Here is a 19,229-nt window from a genome sequence, read left to right as displayed (position 1 = left end):
AAGTGATACTGTACTTCAGCAGAGGGCGCTGCTCTCACCTCAAAGCACAATTCTGGTAAATGCTGGAGGTGCTGGCATGATGAGAGGAACTATGTTCAGACCTCTCTGAGTCTGCACCTCTCATTGAGCGGCCTGAGTCAAAGCTGTAAAGAATGGCAAAAAAAGATTTTCAAACAAAACAAAACACTGTGCACACAGCCAGTTAACCTTGCAATGACAACACATTATCTTCAAATTGGAAACTTATCTTTATTGGCCTCATGCTGATATGCGTGTTTAGGAGGGACATGTATGTATGAGTCTTACGTGTCACAGCCAGCACGGCTGGTATCGCTGCTTTCCACTGCTGCTGCCCAGGCTGGTGTTGATGTGCAGGAGCCTCCGTTTGAGGCCATGGCCTGCATTAGACTCCTGGGCGATGTGTTCTATTGCTCCTTCCTGCAGAGAGCAACTGCCTTCCAGCCTAGCAGTGAAACTGTCTCGCATGTGAGCTGTCCTCCGAATCAAAGACATCCAAAATACAGATCTAAACATATGCCAACATTTACAATGAGGGAAAACTGAATGCTTAAAAGGTTAGCTTACACAAAACACACCTGGCAAGAGTTTTTAGTACTGAAACTAGTGGATATTTTAATCAAAAATAGGTATAAATTTATTTTTATTTCCTAAGTGTGTTTGAATGGAAACTCCTTACTATAAAAAGCAACATGCTGGTAGGTAGGGGGTACTGGTGCATATTTTAGACTACTTGGAACATTTCTAACATAGTAAAATGAATGTTAGTGAAGTGGAAGACTGTCAACACAAAGCTGTTTGTTGACTTAATTACTCTTATTAGTTTTTTTCTCTAGAGACGCTGGTGTGACTCATGGCCTTAGCTTTATGTTATCTCCTATCATGAAGATCTCCTCACCTCATCATCTGGAGTAGGGAGTGCACGCTGATGCCACCACATCTCCACATTTTGCTGGCCACATTGGCTGCTTGCTTCATGCCTGACTTCAGCATATCTACTTTAGGCCCTACCAGCAGCAGAGTCCATCTTGATGCCCGATATGGAGTTGATGACAGATCCCAGTGAACTGCTCTGGTGATGACTTCACAAGCGTAGTCAGCGTATGATGACTCTTTGACCCAGCAGAGCCTGGGGTTTTTGGGGGACTTGACTGCAAATGTCTGGAGCGTGGACTGGCGGGCTACGCTGCTTCGAGTCTCTGTTAAACTAGCTATTTTAACTGACCGGGATCGGGAAGGCTCCATCTTCTTTCCAAAGACTGCTTTATTTCAGGAGAGTCTGACAGTTAACAGATTTGTGGTTTAACTCGCTGCAACTCCATGCTGGAAGATTTACCATTCAAGGGCTCTGGAGGCTCATGTGTACATCTCAATTTCATCTGCAAGATTCCTTGATACCACGGGCGGAAAGGGCCGCATGGACTCCTGGCTCTGAATGGAGGTTGCATCCTCAGTTTCTGATGCAAAGAGGAAAGAGGATCTGCCCCTTCACCTTCAACATCCTCCCTTTCCACAGTTTTAGAGGAGGAAGAGCTACTGCTTATAGTTCGCCAGCTTCGCCTCCAGGGGTGCGTCTACTGAATCTTTCTGTTTCTACTTTTCCCTACTTTCTTCTGTAGAACTGAATGCTTGGCGCTCCTTCTGGAATATCTTCATGTTCCTGCTGGAGTGCAGAGCTCAGAACATCCATCTTGCTAATTTTAAAAGGAGCGACGGGTTAAATGGAGGAGGCGCAGACTGCCGGAGAAGGCGTGGATGCAAGGATTTTTGCATCTGCGCCTCATGTGATCAGCACTGAGCTCCAGACTGCTCCTCTTCTTTGTAGCACGTGCCAGCTTTGTTTCTGCACTGGAAGCCGCAGCCGCGCCTCCACAAAGGCTTTCATCCTCTGCTGTTGTCCAGCCTGGGAGAGTTGTGAAACTGGGATTGCAGAGTCGCCTCCAGAGGCAGGGACACATCTTCACTTTTCTTACGTGGGCATGAAGAGCTTAGCTGAAATACACCTGCTGGAGACATATATATAAACAAAACAAATGTTACTTTTTATGAAGCTTTAGTCCAAAGAGAAAATACAGTGCTTTTTGAGGCAACAAAAATAATAATACTATAATTTTAAGTAAGCTTTAGGTTTCAGGTTTCTGTTCCTGTGAAAAACAAAAGCAGAAAAAAATTGAAAAAATTTGTACTCTAGTCTTTTGTTAAATCAAAGAGTACTTTTCAGTGACTGACCAGTTTCTCCTGTGTCCGCAGGGCTGTCAAAGTGAACAGGATCTCAGTAGATAGTTTAACAAATGCTGGCTACAGAAGGTGCTGTCTCAGCAGGGCTGGGGCTCTGGCCACAGCTACAACACTGTCCACAGAACTAGCAATATCGTCCCTTTAAAGAGACAAAAAGATGACATTATATTAAATAAAACAACTTGACAGCAGTGTGTATTAGATAAATGCAGGGCTGTAAATAACAACATATCTGTTTTGTTCTGTTTCAGTGGTTTAATTATCATTAACCGCAATAAGAATAAAATTTTAGTTACACATGGCAGTCTGTATACTACTATACTATTGGAATTAGCGTGAGCTTTAAATTTCAATCCAATACAGTACCATTTTGGGTCTTGGGCTGCTTTTGCTACTAAGCTAGTGTGGTTGGTGAGAGAGGTGAGAAGTTACAGGTCCATCGTAAGGTCCTGGGGTAAGTTCATTTCAGATCCATAACCCTGATCAGACTGGACCGGCTTATGTAGATCATAAATACAAAACATACTCAATCACCAAAACAAAACAGAAACATAAGTAAAATGATATTTAATGTCACACCTACAGTACCTGTAATATAGTGACTGTCAACAGCGCCCTCAACTATATGGCTGTGAGGGAACAGAATGTGCTCTGCAACAGGCTCATTTGAGCTGTCTATACTGCCATGACTCAGTCCGTCTCCACTCAGCAGCAGCTGCTGCACTGGGCTGAGAGCTCTATACAAAAACACACCATGCATTTCTATAATGGTAAGATCCAAGTGAATATCAGTACTTGTTTTTATGTTATTAAATCTTTCGATCACACATCTAAATAAAATTAGTACTACATTTATAATACCTTTTTTAAACTTCAGTTGCATTTGTAATTGCTAATGCAAACTAAATAAACAGCGTATAGAGACTACGGGTCAAAGCCCAGACTATACTAAAATAGGTGAAGTACATCTGACATTTTTCTTTAAAATTGGCATTTCTTTCTTTGCTACTATGTATAGGTTTCTATGTAAGTACTGGTACTTCCAAATGGGTTGAGGCTGAATTTAGCACATTTTAAGTGGGAAAGTATTTCATATAAACATAGACAATGGAGAGCATTCACTCATTTTTAGTGGTTTTGCATCAGAACTTCCATGTATAAAAATTTCCAAATGCACGAGCATACAAAAAGGAAAGGTGTCAAACCTGTAGTTATCAGAGAAGGTCCGCTTTAAGTGTATTTCCACGCAATGCCTGTTTAAACTGTACCACTCTCGCACCAGGTTCCGTGATTTTGTCCACATGAAGAGTCCGCTACGGTTACGACTCTGGCCAAGGACTTTCAAGAACAGCCTGACAGAGCATACAGACATTTACGTGTCAACATTAACTATGACAATTTTTTTCAAAATGATAAGACATTGACATTTATAATTCTATTGAATTCAGATTTTTCAGAATCAATGATACAAACAGAAAGAAAATAAGAAAGACATTAGAATAGGATGATGATGACATCATTATTCAGTAAGTAACGGTGTTGCTTCAGTTCAGTTCAGTAAGTGTCTAAAGTTTGTTAACTAGGAAACAAGGTTAATAAGCAGCTCTACTGAAAACACAAGGATTGCTAATAAGACTGGCTATATAAAGATCTAGCAAAATACATCAGTTATGTGCAAATGAAACCTAACTATAAAGTAGAAGTCAATCGTGAGCGCTAAAACTCTCATCTGTCAGAGCTTGTCTACAGATCAATTAAGGAACAATAATAGCAAAAAAGTTATGGAAATTTGAACCAATGTGACAAGATCATGTCAAAATAGATGCATACAAAACTTCTTACAAGACTACTTACATTAGATGCAGAATTTGCATTTAATAGTGCATTTTTCCAAAGACCCAAAATAATGGTCAATCATTTTGAACTTTGTAGTAAAATGTGGATTTTGTTTTTCTACAAAAGTCTTTATGTGTCAGTGACACTCTATGCCTTTCTAAAATGCTAATAGTTATGGTCATGGTGCATTTCCAAATGATCATAATAACATTTCAGATGCTGTGGAAAAAGATCCATCCACTCTTTAGTCAGGATTTGCCATCCCACAGCAGAAAGTCACATGAATTTTAATGCGATTAGAGGAATTTATTCACAAAATGCATTTTCATCTCCCATTATTTTGCATTAACCCTTTTCATAGTCAAACGTGGTTTTTTTTTTGCTAATTACATGCTTTTATTCAAAAATTCAGTGTTTCTTCACTCAAGCTTCTGATACGATTCTTCAAAATGCGAATAAAACCAGGTGATGGAATGAAAGCTAATGACTACAACACGTGCCTGCACAGCTTCATTACTTGGCCTCTAATTATCCCTTATTACAGAATAATATCCCTTCATTCAATTTTGTGTAAAACTAACTGCACTTCTCCTAGACCACTGGTATGATCTTCACCAAATTCAGCAGTAAAACCATTATGATTTAAACACATAAGTGTATTTGTCTCTGCTCATGACTAAGGAATCAGCATGGGAGGGGAAAAAAACAACATCAACGAAACAATTGTTTGACAGAAACATTCTTTTGGTGATGAACCATGAACTACAAAACCAGTCAATTTCTTTAAATTGATATTTATGCATCACATGAAAGCTGAATATGTTTTCCATTGATGAATGGTTCCACTGATGTAAATTGTCTTTACTTAATATCCTAATGACGTTGTCAAAAAGAAAATCTAACATTTTGACACATACAGTTTATTGTTGGCTATTGTATACAAATATATGTCACGGTACAGTGGTCTTCCCAGGTCTGTATTGCATTGCTGTGTTGTTCAGTGCTGTTTTGCATGTTAAGTGAGGGAAAGTTCATCACCTTGTTGTAGTATCCGTAAGTAATCGTGGATTGGGTTCAACACCAGCCTTTTTCATCTCCATTAAGACACGCACAGCCATGACGGGCATCTCCCACAAAACCACAACTGCATCACCACACGGTAACAGACCTGTTAAACACAATGGTTGTGCTGTAGGGTCACCAAGGTCCACAGACATTCTTGACATACATATAAGTACATGAATGAATACAAGTCACGCGAGGCAACTTAAAGAAACGTAAAGCCTCAACTATAGTTTCAGAACCTTATGACCTTGTTTTACATCTGTTTAAGATCTGAAAACAAATAGACGGCGCTAAATACGTACATACTAGATTGAGATTGTAATCTGATCACAAACCATCTTTGGTGGTATTGTGGGATGCAAGTGTGTTTAATTAATGAACTGTTTTAATAAATCTAAGGTCTACTTAAAACTTGCATGAAGAATGAAAAAGAACAGAGTTGAAGCTTTATCTACACCTCATCAAGCACCTCCACCTCAGAGCTCCTCATCTTGAGCAGAACATTGAAGGCCTGCTGCATGGTGCGAGACTTGGATTGGGCTGTACGATACTGGCAGGAAGACAGATGAACTACAGGCTGTAGCAGTGACTAAACAGACACTTCTATTCACTGGGGTGGATTGGAATAGAAACGCTTGCCAGCTTGTAGGCCATTTTGATTTCCTGTGTGGAACAAAAAAGTAATGCTTCAGGTTCAGAGATCACAAAGGGGTACTGAAGGGTATTCTCTGTTAAACTGATTCCAGGTGAAACAAACGATTTTGTCTCAATTATTAGATCAAGCCTATATCCACTGTTTGTGCTCTTGGGCAGCATCTTTCTTTGACTCAACGTGCTGTAATTACCATCCACTTCCAATATATTGAACAGAACAGCTTGTATATACTATAAAGACATTCCTTTAGTGTTGCTATCAGGACCCTGGTTTGAGCTTTCTATGCTTGCTTTTCATTATTGTCACAAATACAGGAATGTGTACAGAAAATTCTGCTGATAAAATATAATTACTAAAATGCAGCGTAGTTTTATAACTTTAATTTGCTAAATGAATGTAAATATGTGTTTAGAAAACTAGGCCTGGCTCTTATCCACCTTTTTCTTTATATAAAAATGGGTGGAGCACATTTGTCATTTTTTGGGTCTAGCTTTATGTGCTTGATATTGAAAGTTGATGTGGCTTGTTTTATTTTAATATATGATCTTAAATATGAAACACATTTTCACTACTGACTGGGGGCATTTATATGCAGCTGTAATGCACACTACCTACTTTACCCACCTAAGTTCCTCCTAAATTACTAGTTACTAGTTACATCTTCAACAGTGTAATTAGATTACTTTACAAAAGACATCGCTTCTAAAAAGTATTTGATTAGATTTTAAATCCTCAACCACAAACAAGTTCAAGGATAGATTTTTTTTTACATACTTTCAAATAAATAATACATAACTACATATTTTTTCTGGTCACATTTTTAGACTAGGTACAGGTATTAATCTTTGAATTAATAGTTAATGAATTAACTATACTTTGCCTCAGTATACCAATAACTGCGCATTGATATTTATTAAAGTAGTAATTGACAATTAAAGTTTAAGAATTGGGCAGGATTTAGGTTTTAGAATAAGGCCTCTACAATAACACATTAATATGTGCTTTTAAGAAGTAATAAAAAGCCAATATTGCTGTAATAACAAGCTAATAACCAAAGAGTTAATACTGAGAATTGAGATACTGCAGCATGCATTGACAACAGAAATAAGAACAGCTGTGTTTGGGGAAGTTATTCTGTAGCTTGTTAAAATCAGCTGACCTTGTTTACTTTTTAAGTGCTGCAAGCAGAACAGAGTCAGTTAGGAGTACAGCACTTCTTGAATCAGAGTGCTTGAGGAACTGATGGTATGACTATCACACAGACATTCTGGAATAAAGAAATTTACTATTGACCCTACACTACCAGTTACAATTTTGGGATCGGTTTAACTCTTTTTCTTTAATCTGGTCTTATTTGCCATTCATTTGCAATATATTTATGGATTATTAATTTAATTAATAGCAATTTATCTTACTCTCAAACAAATAGTTTTATTTGTAGTGTATCACAGTTTCATAAAAATAATAACTATAGTCAATACTTCTTGAAGTGGTAAACTCTGGAGAAAAACAGATGAGCTTACTTCAGTTTTCTTTTAGAGGGAATTATTATTTTCATCAGTTTGTTTATTTATTTATTTATTTATTTACTAAAAACAGGGTGGTGTGACATTATAGAGCACTATAAATCTAAATACGCCTCAGCAAAGTAAAATAACTTACAAAGGTGCCAGGAAATCAATAAAATGCATTCAGATATTACTATTACACAGAAATGCTTTGATTGATTAAGTGATAAGTCAATTTATAATGCACTGATTACCAATATAGCATTTATTACAGTACAGAACAGGTTCATACTTCTCTTGTCTCTTCTTTGTTCAGGACTTATCTAACAAATGATTAGTCGATTAGTGAGACTGAAAAGTTAGAAAAGTATATTAGGTGGCCTTCACTACTATGTACATGTATGTAAAATATACATATAGGTACAATATATGCAAGTAAGGTTAAAACAAGGATTGGTGATATGGGTAGGTTTAAGGTGGGTTAAGATTTTAGGAAGAGTCAACAGTGTAATTATTAATGTAATCACAGAAACTATTTCTTGTTTTTACTTTTGTAGATTTTATATATAAAATGTACACAATAAGTGCATTGTATACATTTTTTGCATTTTTTTTATTAACATTTTTTCATAGTATAAGACTACATAATATAAAGACGGACTGAATTTTTTTGTTGTAATATTTCTGCGGTCATTTTAAAAGTTCTAGTTTATAGTCATTATGTCACACCTTGATATGAGTCCTGTTTTAACTGCTTAAGACCTGAGTAAAAAATGTTTTAATTGTTTAGAGGATTAACTATATTGTGTGAAAAAAATTCTACTGATATTTCATCCATAAGTTATGCTATGTCCTCGGTTGATTTCTTTAAAAAAAACATTAGAAGACATGAATGAACATGGACAGGCAAAAACCTTTTTAAAAACATTTAAAAATAATTAAATAGATTTTTCATATGAGGACAAAGAGTCTTAAGAGGTTAAAGGTGTGAAGTTAAAAACAAAATGACATTTTTAAGACTCTTGAGTAAATGTAATGTGAATCTGTAATGTACAGTATAATCTGGAAACGTCTGGGTATGAAAGCATACCAATATTACAGCATTAGTACAGCATACATTAATTTCTGTAAGAAATTCTTCAATGATAGCATACTTTTTTACACAGAATGTGGAATTGTTTAGTGTTTTGGAAAAGCTGTCATAAATAAAGTATATAAACATAAAAATCCTCACCTGTTTGTTCTCTTGGCTAACAGGGCAGGGCTGTTGGACACACTGGCTCCCTGCGGCTCCTGTACTCAGTGCTGGTCTCAGCTCTTGCGGACGATCGAACAGCTCCAACCGTGAACTAGGGAAATTTTTATAACTGTGGGAAACAGATGACTTATAATTAGAGGAACAAAGAATAAAATCAGCCTCAAAATGAGTCTGTGGTCAATCAAATGGTTCGAGAGCCTTGTCAATACAGTACAAACAGAAACACAATACAAGACCTTTCAGATTATTATCTCCACTGGTCATAGATTTACAAATGTGTTTTTGCAGTGTTGAGCTAATCATGTACAAGCAACATTTCTGTTGTTGTTTTTTTAATGCAACAGTCAGTTAGAGGTGTTCAGACAGAATCCATTCCACATTTAAAATGGCTTAAAATATGTTTTCTTTCATATGCATTCATCTCACTAAAACGTAAGATTAATTGTGCAGTGTTGTAGAGCTTAGAGCTTCACAGAGTACAACAGAACATCGAGTAGCATTATGCTAAACTGAGATGAATGACAGCTTTTAGTGATTCAAGGGGAGTGCAAGGAGTAAAGCTAAGAATAGGTACTAGTTGGCATGATTGAGGGATTCAGGAACAAGTCATTTTCATGGTTCCACATATACTAAATGGATTTCGCTTAGGTGCATTTTGCTTACCATAGACGAGTTTAAATGGTGATTATAAAAGACAAATGTTCACTGACCTTTGCTATCATACATACACAAATATATGGAAAGCAATATAAGAAAATCTGAAAATATACTGAATAAATAGGTACACTGCTGTGTGGATATAATGGAATATTCATCCATGTGCAAAATAAAGTTGAAAAATAATTTTTATTAGATGGTTGATATGATGCAAGTAGATTGGATGTTGTTGTGTATATTGCTTAGGTTTAGCTGCTTGATATGTTGGGTTAAAAAAAGGACTTTTATTTTTTTTGATTTATATTCTTGCTTTGCAATCTTCCTATTTAAAAGTAATCATATTTTATTTATATTTTGTAGACATTTCACAATCTCCATTATGAAATATAAATGTCAGTGTTCTTCCCAGCTCAACACAAAATACCACTTAAAAACTGCCTTGAATGAAACTAAAAAAGTTGTATATGGGGTTTATTTCAGGGAGGGTGGGACTGGAAGAACGATACTGTAGATAGAAAAGCAGAAAGAGAGAGAGAGAGAGAGAGAGAGAGAGAGGATTCATCATAGCACAAAAAGTGCTAGTGGTGAGCTAATGCTTGGGCATTTCTCCAAGGCTGGACTTTGAGAAACGGACAGGCACTCAAATGAGCCAACGGAAGAATGGGAATTGATTAATATACCCTTGTGCTAATGGATAGAGATGCTTTAGATGTGATTAGGGCTGAGGGAGAAAAAAGGAGATAGAGAATGCAGCCAGAAAAAGTGGGTGTGTGCAACACAGTTCAATAAACAAGTTTCCTGCAAAAGAATAATCGAGAGGAGCAAGTAAGCCTATCATTTGGGAGTGCATTCTATACATGTTTTTGAGATGCATAATATAATAATAATAGATAATATATAATAATAATTAATTAGTATGGTGTAGGGCCTTCTTTACGGTCAGTACAGCATCAGTTCCTCTTGGGATTGATAGATACAAGTCCTGCACAGTGGCCAGAGGATTTTGAGACATTCTTCTTGCAGAATAGTGACCAGGTCACTACATGATGCTGATGGAGGACTCGATTCTGACCAAAATCACCCCAAAGTGTCTCAATAATATTTAGATGTGGTGACTGTGCAGGCCATGGGAGATGTTCAGCTTCACTTTCATGTTCATCAAACCACTCCGTCACCAGTCTTGCTGTGTGTGCATTATCGGTGCATTATCATCCTGATACACGGCACAGCCTTCAGGAATACAGTGTTTGAATCATTTGGTGCACATGGTCCTCCAGAACGGTTCAGTCCTTATAGAGTATCTAGTACAAGTATAGAGTCTAGGAAATGCCATGATATTGAGCCCAAACCATCACTGATCCACCCCATGCTTCACTCTGGGAACACAAACAGTCTGGGTGGTACTTCTTAGGGGTTCTCTCCACCGTGAACTCTGTTTTTTAGATACAATCCGAAAGTTAGCCTCGGACATCCCTTCTTCAGACAGCTTCCTCATGCGTTCCACAGTTCCTCTTGTTGGATGTGGTTCATCCTTCTTGGTGGTATCCTGACATTACCCAGGATATCTTGGCTCTTGATACATCAAAGACAGATGCGCCATCAAGACGTGCACCAACAATTTGTCCTCTTTTGAACTCTGATATGTCACCCATAATGCTGTGTGCATTTTACGCAATATGGTGCTATTAGTCTGCTAATTAAACCTTCTCACTCTTCTCTTATATACAACTTGTCTAATATGTCATCCAAAGGGAGCTAACAAGGGATCAGGGTCTATATTGACGTTGAGCTTTAGAGAGTACATAAAATACACCTGACCAAAAAGCAACCAACTGTGGGCTTGCCAAAAACAGTTTGCAGGTGATCAGGAGATGAACGTTTGCAACGGTTACAGGCAGTTCCTATGTGATCATTTATTTTTTAATTAGTTAATTAGAACTAATGTTTAGAAGCCCAAATTTGACCAAATATGTTTTAAAAAATAAATGTGAGCCAGATCTCATGCTTTCTTTCTTTAAAAGGTACGTTATTTTATATTTAACTTAATCTTTGCTCTGGTACTGAAACTGATATTGTGAATCATGGGATTTCACCAGGATTGTTACTAAAATGATGGAACCGTAATATTGCTTTGTGTGTATACCTATATTTAAGAGGGGGGTCAGGACCATCTTCTGGGGGTGGTTCCGGAGGCATGACGAAGACTGTGTGCTCACTCTTCTGTGACTCATCTAGTTCCATCAGCCTGGTGTCCTCAGATGACTCGCCTTCAACCTATGCAATGCAGTTATAGTCTTAATGCATCAATTTTTCAAACGCGTTATTCTAAAAATAGCACTTGGCAGTTTAAAGAACTCACATTCTGACTCAACATAATCAACACAAACTATTTTTTGGTTTGTTTGTTTTTGCTGCTTTCATTTTTAACAAAAGCAAGCACTCTGGCTTGTAATATCCATCAGCTTGCAGACAGTTCCTGAACTTTCCATTATTCTCTCCACATTACTGCCATGCTAAGAGTGTTTGTATAAATGTTGAGTCAATGCACCCAACAGCAGATGGCAGAGTAAATTATTTACTCCACTAAACCAACTGCTCTGCATATGAAGACCAACAAACCATCTGTTCCTACATCTCCATAATTGCAGGTCTAAGACTAAATGTCTTTTATCAAAGTCTTTAATGCTGCCACAGCAAAACAGATCTGTGGCCAGTAAATCATGGGTCTTTGCCTTACTTTGGGTGTAACACTAATATGACATCAGGCATGACACAGAAACACCTAATTGATAGGAGTGGCTCACCTTTGTACTCCTTTTTCTGTTCCTTTGTCGGAAGGAAAAAGCTGAAAGAGAGACGTGGAAACAAATTCAATAATAGGAAACTCTGCATCCGTTGTTCTTCCCATAGGGATACAAGCTTCCTATTAGTGCTTCAGAAAGTTACAATTTTGTAGTTCTTTTTTTCCTCTACATTTTGTAAAAAATGCGGTGTTTCACTACGAAAAATTCTCTGTATGACGGTGGCTGTTCAGAGTGGTTGCCATGTTGTTATGGGGGTATTTTAAGAGTTTGTGTTGCTAGTTTAGAAACCAGGCATTGCTATATGGTTGCTAATGTATTTTGAATAAGATTTAGAAAATGTATATGCAAGTGCTAGAGAGTGTCTGGGTGGTTGTTAGGTCAAACGAGTACATCCAAACCACGATATTCTGATCCCTTGAGGAGGCTCAGGGTCTTCCTTCTGTGCATTTTATCATCCACCAGGCAAAATTTGAGCAACAGTAACATTAGCATGCGCAACAAATAGAAACAAATTTGCCTTCTGCCAAAACCTTTTCCAAATGACTGTGTGGATAATTCTGTGATGACCCAAATGGAAGCAGCTGAACGAAAAGAGAGAGAAATACAAGCTTCTGCATTACAAGGCAGTCAAAATCTTACTTTTCCAATGCAGTCATCAAAAAAGCTAAGCTGGTGTCTTTGTTTCGCTAACAAATGTGCATTCCTCAATGAAAGCGGATGAAGATCTGAGTCTTGGTGAGCTGAGAGTAGAACTTCTGATGTGCACGATCTCTACTCTTTAAGAACCCTAATGAAGAGACATTAGAATTATTCAGCAACTAATCGGTTGCAGTAGCTCAATACTTTGGCAATAATACCACTTTATTCAGGCATATATACAAGGTACATGCCTTGCTATAACTTCTTCTCCGTGTTCGGTTAGCTTTGAGGCTAGCTGTATGCAAGTGTAGTCCTAAAAGCTTAACACATTTAAACACCTTTCCTTTATTGTGTGAACAAATGGATCAAAGAGGTTGGATAAATTGAACGCAAGATGAGTTATGAAATAAAACATTCTAGAATAAAAATGTCCGTCTCTTGATACCACCTGACTAGCAATAGAAGGTAGCAAATCTTGTTTATGGTGATGATATTAACTAAAGACTACTAGCTATTATAAAAATATGCCACAATAAGTAATGGACGTCCTACAGTCTTGTGGATATTGGACACAGAAACCAAGATCTCGTGATTACCACACAGGGCCACTATTCTGCTGGAAACAGTTACCTTGCAGGTCATAGAGTGAGTCTGCAGCAGTGGTCAGAAGGTGCTTGTGTGATTGGTTTGAGGTAGGTTCGGTAGCCCTTCAGTATGGATGCCATAAAGCGAGGAACGCCTCTTGAATCTCCATCTCCAGCTCTGTCTTTTTTTCTTATGCCAGGTAAAAGTCTGCCTCACAGGAGTCATCTCTACCGCCAAGCCTTCTGGAGCTGTCACGAACTGTAGTGTAAAAAAAAAGAAATCATGCACCCATAGTCATACATTTCAAATTCAGAGATTCGGATCATTTGTAGAAAGCAGATCTTACCAGTGATAAGCTGGTGGTGAAGATTTCTAGAGAGTTGATGAGACTTTTGCAGGGCTTCTTTGGGAGGTTCTTCCAGTTACTATTTCTTTTTCATCAGATCTGGAAACAAAACAAACACAAAAAATTTAATTAATGACTAAATCACCAAAAAAATAAATAAAGCTCCATGCTTTGAAATAAATAACAACTAGCAATAAATTCACAAATGTGCTCACAAGTATATAGTGTTGGTGTCCAAGTCTACACACAAACTACATCAGGTGGGGATCGTAGAGGTCAAAGTATCTAGAGTCAACGCCCACAATGAAGGGACATGGTGCATTGAGGACCCCCGCCAGAGACAGAGGGCAAAGAGGGATGTAAGGACACTGCCACTGGAATGGGAAGATCATCTAGAAGGAAATGAAAATGACAATGGCGCCCCATTCATTAATATAACAAATCATTTAACTATTTTCATCCTACTTTTAACGTATGAGAAAATGCTTTACATTACTTTTAATTAGCCTATTTGCAATTTACATTAGCATACATTTTGTGCAAGGATGCACCGAACTTAAAATTCTGGACCAAAACCCCAAATTCTTTATGCACTTGACAGAAAAACCAAAACTGAAAATGCTTTGTAAAAATTATTTATAATGTTATTAAATAATGTAATTTTGTAAGACTTTTCAATTAAATGACTTATTTCAATGCATGAATAATAATAAAAAACACAAGCCAATAAAATAACCACACTTTTCATTGAAATACAATAAAATGCACAGAAAATTATACACAGCAATGTATTTTTTTAATTCAGATATATGCAGCAGAAAATTTTGACAATTTTTCCAAACAATGTATAGTTCTACTACAAAGCTATTATTATTAGAGCATGTGAGCACAGCATAGCAGGAACAAATCTGTGAAGAGATTAGCAGTACTTTACCAGTGTTGCCCAGTACTGCTGTACTACACTGCTACAAAATGTCCTGGCACTTTATTTGAACATGAGTGGTACATGACTACATGAGTGTCACACGAGCAATGACAACGGCTTGAGGGAGAGTGAAACCTGTATACTGAACAATGTTGATCGATGTGGCACGGTTTGATCTTTTTCTTTTTTACCTTTTGTCAGATGCCGCTTTACAGCAGCCACAAATTCAGTGCATCTCTATTTTGCAATCGTCCATGTATAATCTTGATTACAGAGGATGCAGCAGACTTTCGTAATCTGGCATAATTTATTAAAATTGCACAGAATCAGTTTACATGGTTCTGAATCTGTAGAAAGTTTTGTATGAATGAATAGGAATGCTTTTTTTTTTTTTTCAAACTAAAACACTCACCGCCACGACGGCCTCAGCCACTCCAGTCAGTACAGCTGGTCTCAATGAGTGCAACAGGATCTTGCTTTCCAGCAGGATGAAGTGTAGCAGTGTGGCGAATTCTCTGGTCCCAGATTCATCAGCAGTGTGCTGTAGTCTGCTCCACTGAAGGGCATAGAAGAGGAAGAGTGAAAAGAGAATTTTACAGAAGTGGTTTTAGTCCATGGTAGGACATTTCTTTTTATATTGACTGATTGATCTGGAAAACACTCTACAAGGTTTTATACTTCTGAAAGGTGAATATTCCTTCGTATTGCCTAAAATCTATTATTATATATTAATTTAAGAAAGATTTGAGAAACGTAAACTGATTTTTTATGAGTTGTATAATGTGCTGAGGACTTCTCTATTCTCAAGCAATTAAAATGAACATTAAAACTTTATATTTACTGTTATTGTTATAGTTATCTTCCTTTGTCTAAAGCAGACCTTAACAGTGGAACCATTTTCTAAAATGAAGTGTTACCAGGGTTATTTCTGTGTTTGGACATGATCCCAAAGTAATTCATTGTCCAAGAGACACTGTAACACAAGTTACAAGTTATTTTACTATATAGCTTAATACTAGAAAAATATGTGTGATGTATTATGCCACACTGCCAAATGTATGCTTTAGAGACCCAGAAACCCAAGCAATAACTATAGAGAGGATCTTGTGACAGATTATGTGACAGGTCATGTATTTTATGCCCGTACCATGGAAGTTGGAACCAAATTAGTTTGGTTATCAACATTCTTTTAAATATCTTAAAAAAAAAATCTGTACAAAAAATCGTATGCAAGCTTAAAACATCACAATACATTGTTGGTTGGACTATCCCTTTAACGGCAGCCAAAGTGATCTGTCCCTGATCTGAGCTCATAAAACTACCACCACTCCAACTGAAAGGAAAAGATGGAAGCATTTCCTATGGAAAAAATTACATGGATGTTAAAATGACCAGCTGTTCTTGCACTGCAGCTCTGCTGGCCAGAATGAGAAAAATTTGATTCTAAAATAGAAAAGGACATCTAAAAGTAATTACATTATGATATCTGGATTCATGAAATGATATACAGTGAAACAAAACATATACAAATACATCATTTTAAAAAAATATCAAAATAAATATCAATAGTTCATCTAACATGTCCTACTATAGTTTAATAATGAACGAAAGTGTTAAACACTAAAATATGCGTCAGTCCAAAGTCTCAATAAATACTGTGTGGGAAACATTTAAGTTTCACACTTTTATTATATGCCTCTTGTTTCATATTTCTTTATCCAAAACAACAGTATCTTCACCTACATACCTTAATTAAACAGAAATCATTTACCTTAGTGGTAAAGGTGTACAGACAGGTTGGGACAGGATTAAGGTGTGTCATGTGCTGAGAGCTTATGGGGAAAAATAGATCGGGCATTACTTTAAGTCTAAACAAGTCACATAAATATACAACTCATATTATATAACTCAGATAAACACAGATGAGCCAAAATATTATGACACCTCCTAAATATACTGTAGGTCCTCCGTGTGCTGCCAAAACAGCGACACCCTGACGAGGCAAGAACTTTACTGGACCCTTGAAGGTTTACTATTGTATCCTGCACCATGATGTGAAGTCCTTTAGGTTTGAAAGGTAGAGCTACTATGGATTGAATTCGCTGGTCCAGCACATTCACAGATCATGCTCAGTTTGAATGAGATCAAAGGAATTGGAAGGTCAGGCCAATATCTAAAACGCTCCATTATTTTTTGTTAGTTTTTTTTTTTAAACCGGAACAATGTGTGCAGTGTGGCAGGGTGCATTATTCTGCTAAAAGAGGTCCAACTGGTCCATGAACTTCCACCCGGTCTGGAATAGTATTTAGGTGCCAAATTTATCACCATGTGAAGTGCCGGACATAGTTTCCCAGAAGAATATTACTTACAGCATCGCTCTCTCCGCCGTCTTGTCATTGTCCCTCAGAGCATCCTGGTTCCATCACTTCCCTAGCTAGACAATTCCAAAAGCAACCTTCTTCCACTTCTCCAATGTTCAGTTCCTACACTTGCACCTGCTGTAGTTGCTGTCGATTAGGGGTGTAATGTATGGATTCTCAAAAGAGCAATATTGATACTTAAATTTTTTTTTCGTTTTGTATAATTTTGCATATAATTTTCGCGTATCAGGGAGCAGCTATTAATAGTTATCTCTTTTGAATTAGCGCTCATTACGTTGATCTCGAGATCGCTCTGTGTAAAAGAAGCGTATCTTGAGATATAACATATTTGTCGCTGAGCTCTGAATCTGTTAAGTAGCAAATTCTCGATTGGCTTATTGCTTCGCAATATATTGCAACAATCGTATCTCAACCCATGTATCGTGATATGCATCGCATCGCCAGCTTCTTGCCGATTCCCACCGTCAATGGTGGTGAGGGGTCATACACCGATTTTATTCCTGCCCATCTCTCCTGCATCCATTATGAAAGCTGATTGTCTGCTTACCATCTAATCTACTCGGACCTTAATATTTAATTGTTAGGAGATGATCAACAATATTTGCATCACCTGCGTCTGGTCATAATTTTTGGCTCATCGCTATACGTTTACAGGTATTAAATGTATAACTTTGAAATCCAGCATATCCAGAAAAAAATAAATAACTGTACTCCTTACCTGGACCAATATTCTTGGCCTCTGAGGAGAAGGGAATGAGACATTGTGCATGAAATGGGATATGTGTCTAAAAAAAACAAAAGTCAATCATATTAACCCAACTCATAGACTGATATTACAATGAAACAATATAAAAATGACCTCTTTTGTTAAAGACAACACTAGTTGATTTACTACTATTACAAATATAATGAAAGTCTATGTAGAGTTTTGCAAATCAGTCACTTATGAGGTTCCATGGAGGTCATTATGCTGCCTTGGAAGAAGCTGCCTATGTAGATAGTTTATTAGGTTTTGAAACAGACTCATATTGTGCAAAATACTGTTACTGACATCTTTAAAAGAATAGGGACAGCATTACTGCAATAAAAAAAGAAATGGTTTAAAAAATGTTAGTAAAGTGCAGTTGAAGTAAGAATCTTTTTGTACTTCTCAATGGGCAGAGGGTTGACTCCATTGGCTGACAGCTTGTAAAGAAACATTAGGAACTTCCTGAAGGACTCAAAGAAAGGCCAGCGGGAGAGCAGGCAGATGCACTTGTTGGTGTTGACTGTGCGGTCGGGTATGACCTTTTTGTCCACAGTGGACACCAGACCTAGCTGGATCTTTTGCTTCTCGCTGAGACCGTCCACAGGATATGGCTCGTAGAACTGTATACCAGCTCCATACACCTGCAGAAAGGGGAACAAAAATAGGATCATTTTTTAATTATTACTTAAAACATTTTTTGCAATCTCAGCATATGTCAGCCATTAAATCTGAACGGATCCAGATAGAATTATCTGTCTTTCACACGTCACACCACACATATGGCTTTCTCAAAATAAATACAGGTGGAGCGGTTCTAGCAGACCAATCACAGAGCTTGGAACTGACACAATGTTAGATTTAGAAAGCCAGGTTATGGTGTAGGCTACATGTGTGTATTTATGCATAGGGTACAATGTACTGTAAGTTTGATGCAGAAGTATAAATTGGGCTTTAACTGACATCAAGAGAATTGACCTTACCTTTTCTCCATTGGAGTTGGTGAGGACAAATGTGGAGAAGACAGGTAAAGGGTAGCGTGTGTTAGGAGCCCAACACTCAATCTTCGCCCCCATAGGGAGGCAAAAGAGGGGTACAGACTCAGATAGGGAAATGATTCATAGTCCTCCTCAGGATAGCGAAAGATCAGACCTGCAAATGTAATAGTTTCTTAGAAGCATAGTGTTTAAATGTGTTCCATGTTTCTATTATTATCATTGACAACCTGTCTCATTTGAATTCTGCTATTTAAAACAAACAACCAAACAAAAACATCCTCTTGAAAGTGATGGGAGAGGAAGTTGTTGAGCTGTTTCTAAGTGATTAACACTATCTCCGTGTTGCATCACTTCCTGTCACATGACTGTTTGCTGGCAAAAATGTAACAATGTCAATTATTTATGTGCATTATTTATGTGCACAGTGACATGTGAACATATTAACAGACTCCCGTCAGACAGTTTTACATAGTCCTGGGACCTTTTGGAATTGCTTTACAAACAAAAAAAAAAAAAAAAAAAATCACTGCAAAATGCACCAATCAGTTTGCAGAGTCAGTGATTATTTTCT

The 19,229-nt window shown here is 37.3% G+C and overlaps 1 pseudogene; it reads right to left on the bottom strand.

The window, feature by feature from the left end:
* LOC122347988 overlaps window positions 1–19,229 on the bottom strand; it is a 62,455-nt pseudogene that overhangs the window by 22,489 nt on the left and 20,737 nt on the right.

Source organism: Puntigrus tetrazona, chromosome 7 (genome assembly GCF_018831695.1).
Source record: "Puntigrus tetrazona isolate hp1 chromosome 7, ASM1883169v1, whole genome shotgun sequence".
Taxonomy (NCBI): domain Eukaryota; kingdom Metazoa; phylum Chordata; class Actinopteri; order Cypriniformes; family Cyprinidae; genus Puntigrus; species Puntigrus tetrazona.
Note: the sequence above shows the minus strand (reverse complement) of the source record. Positions and strands in the feature narration are given on the sequence as shown.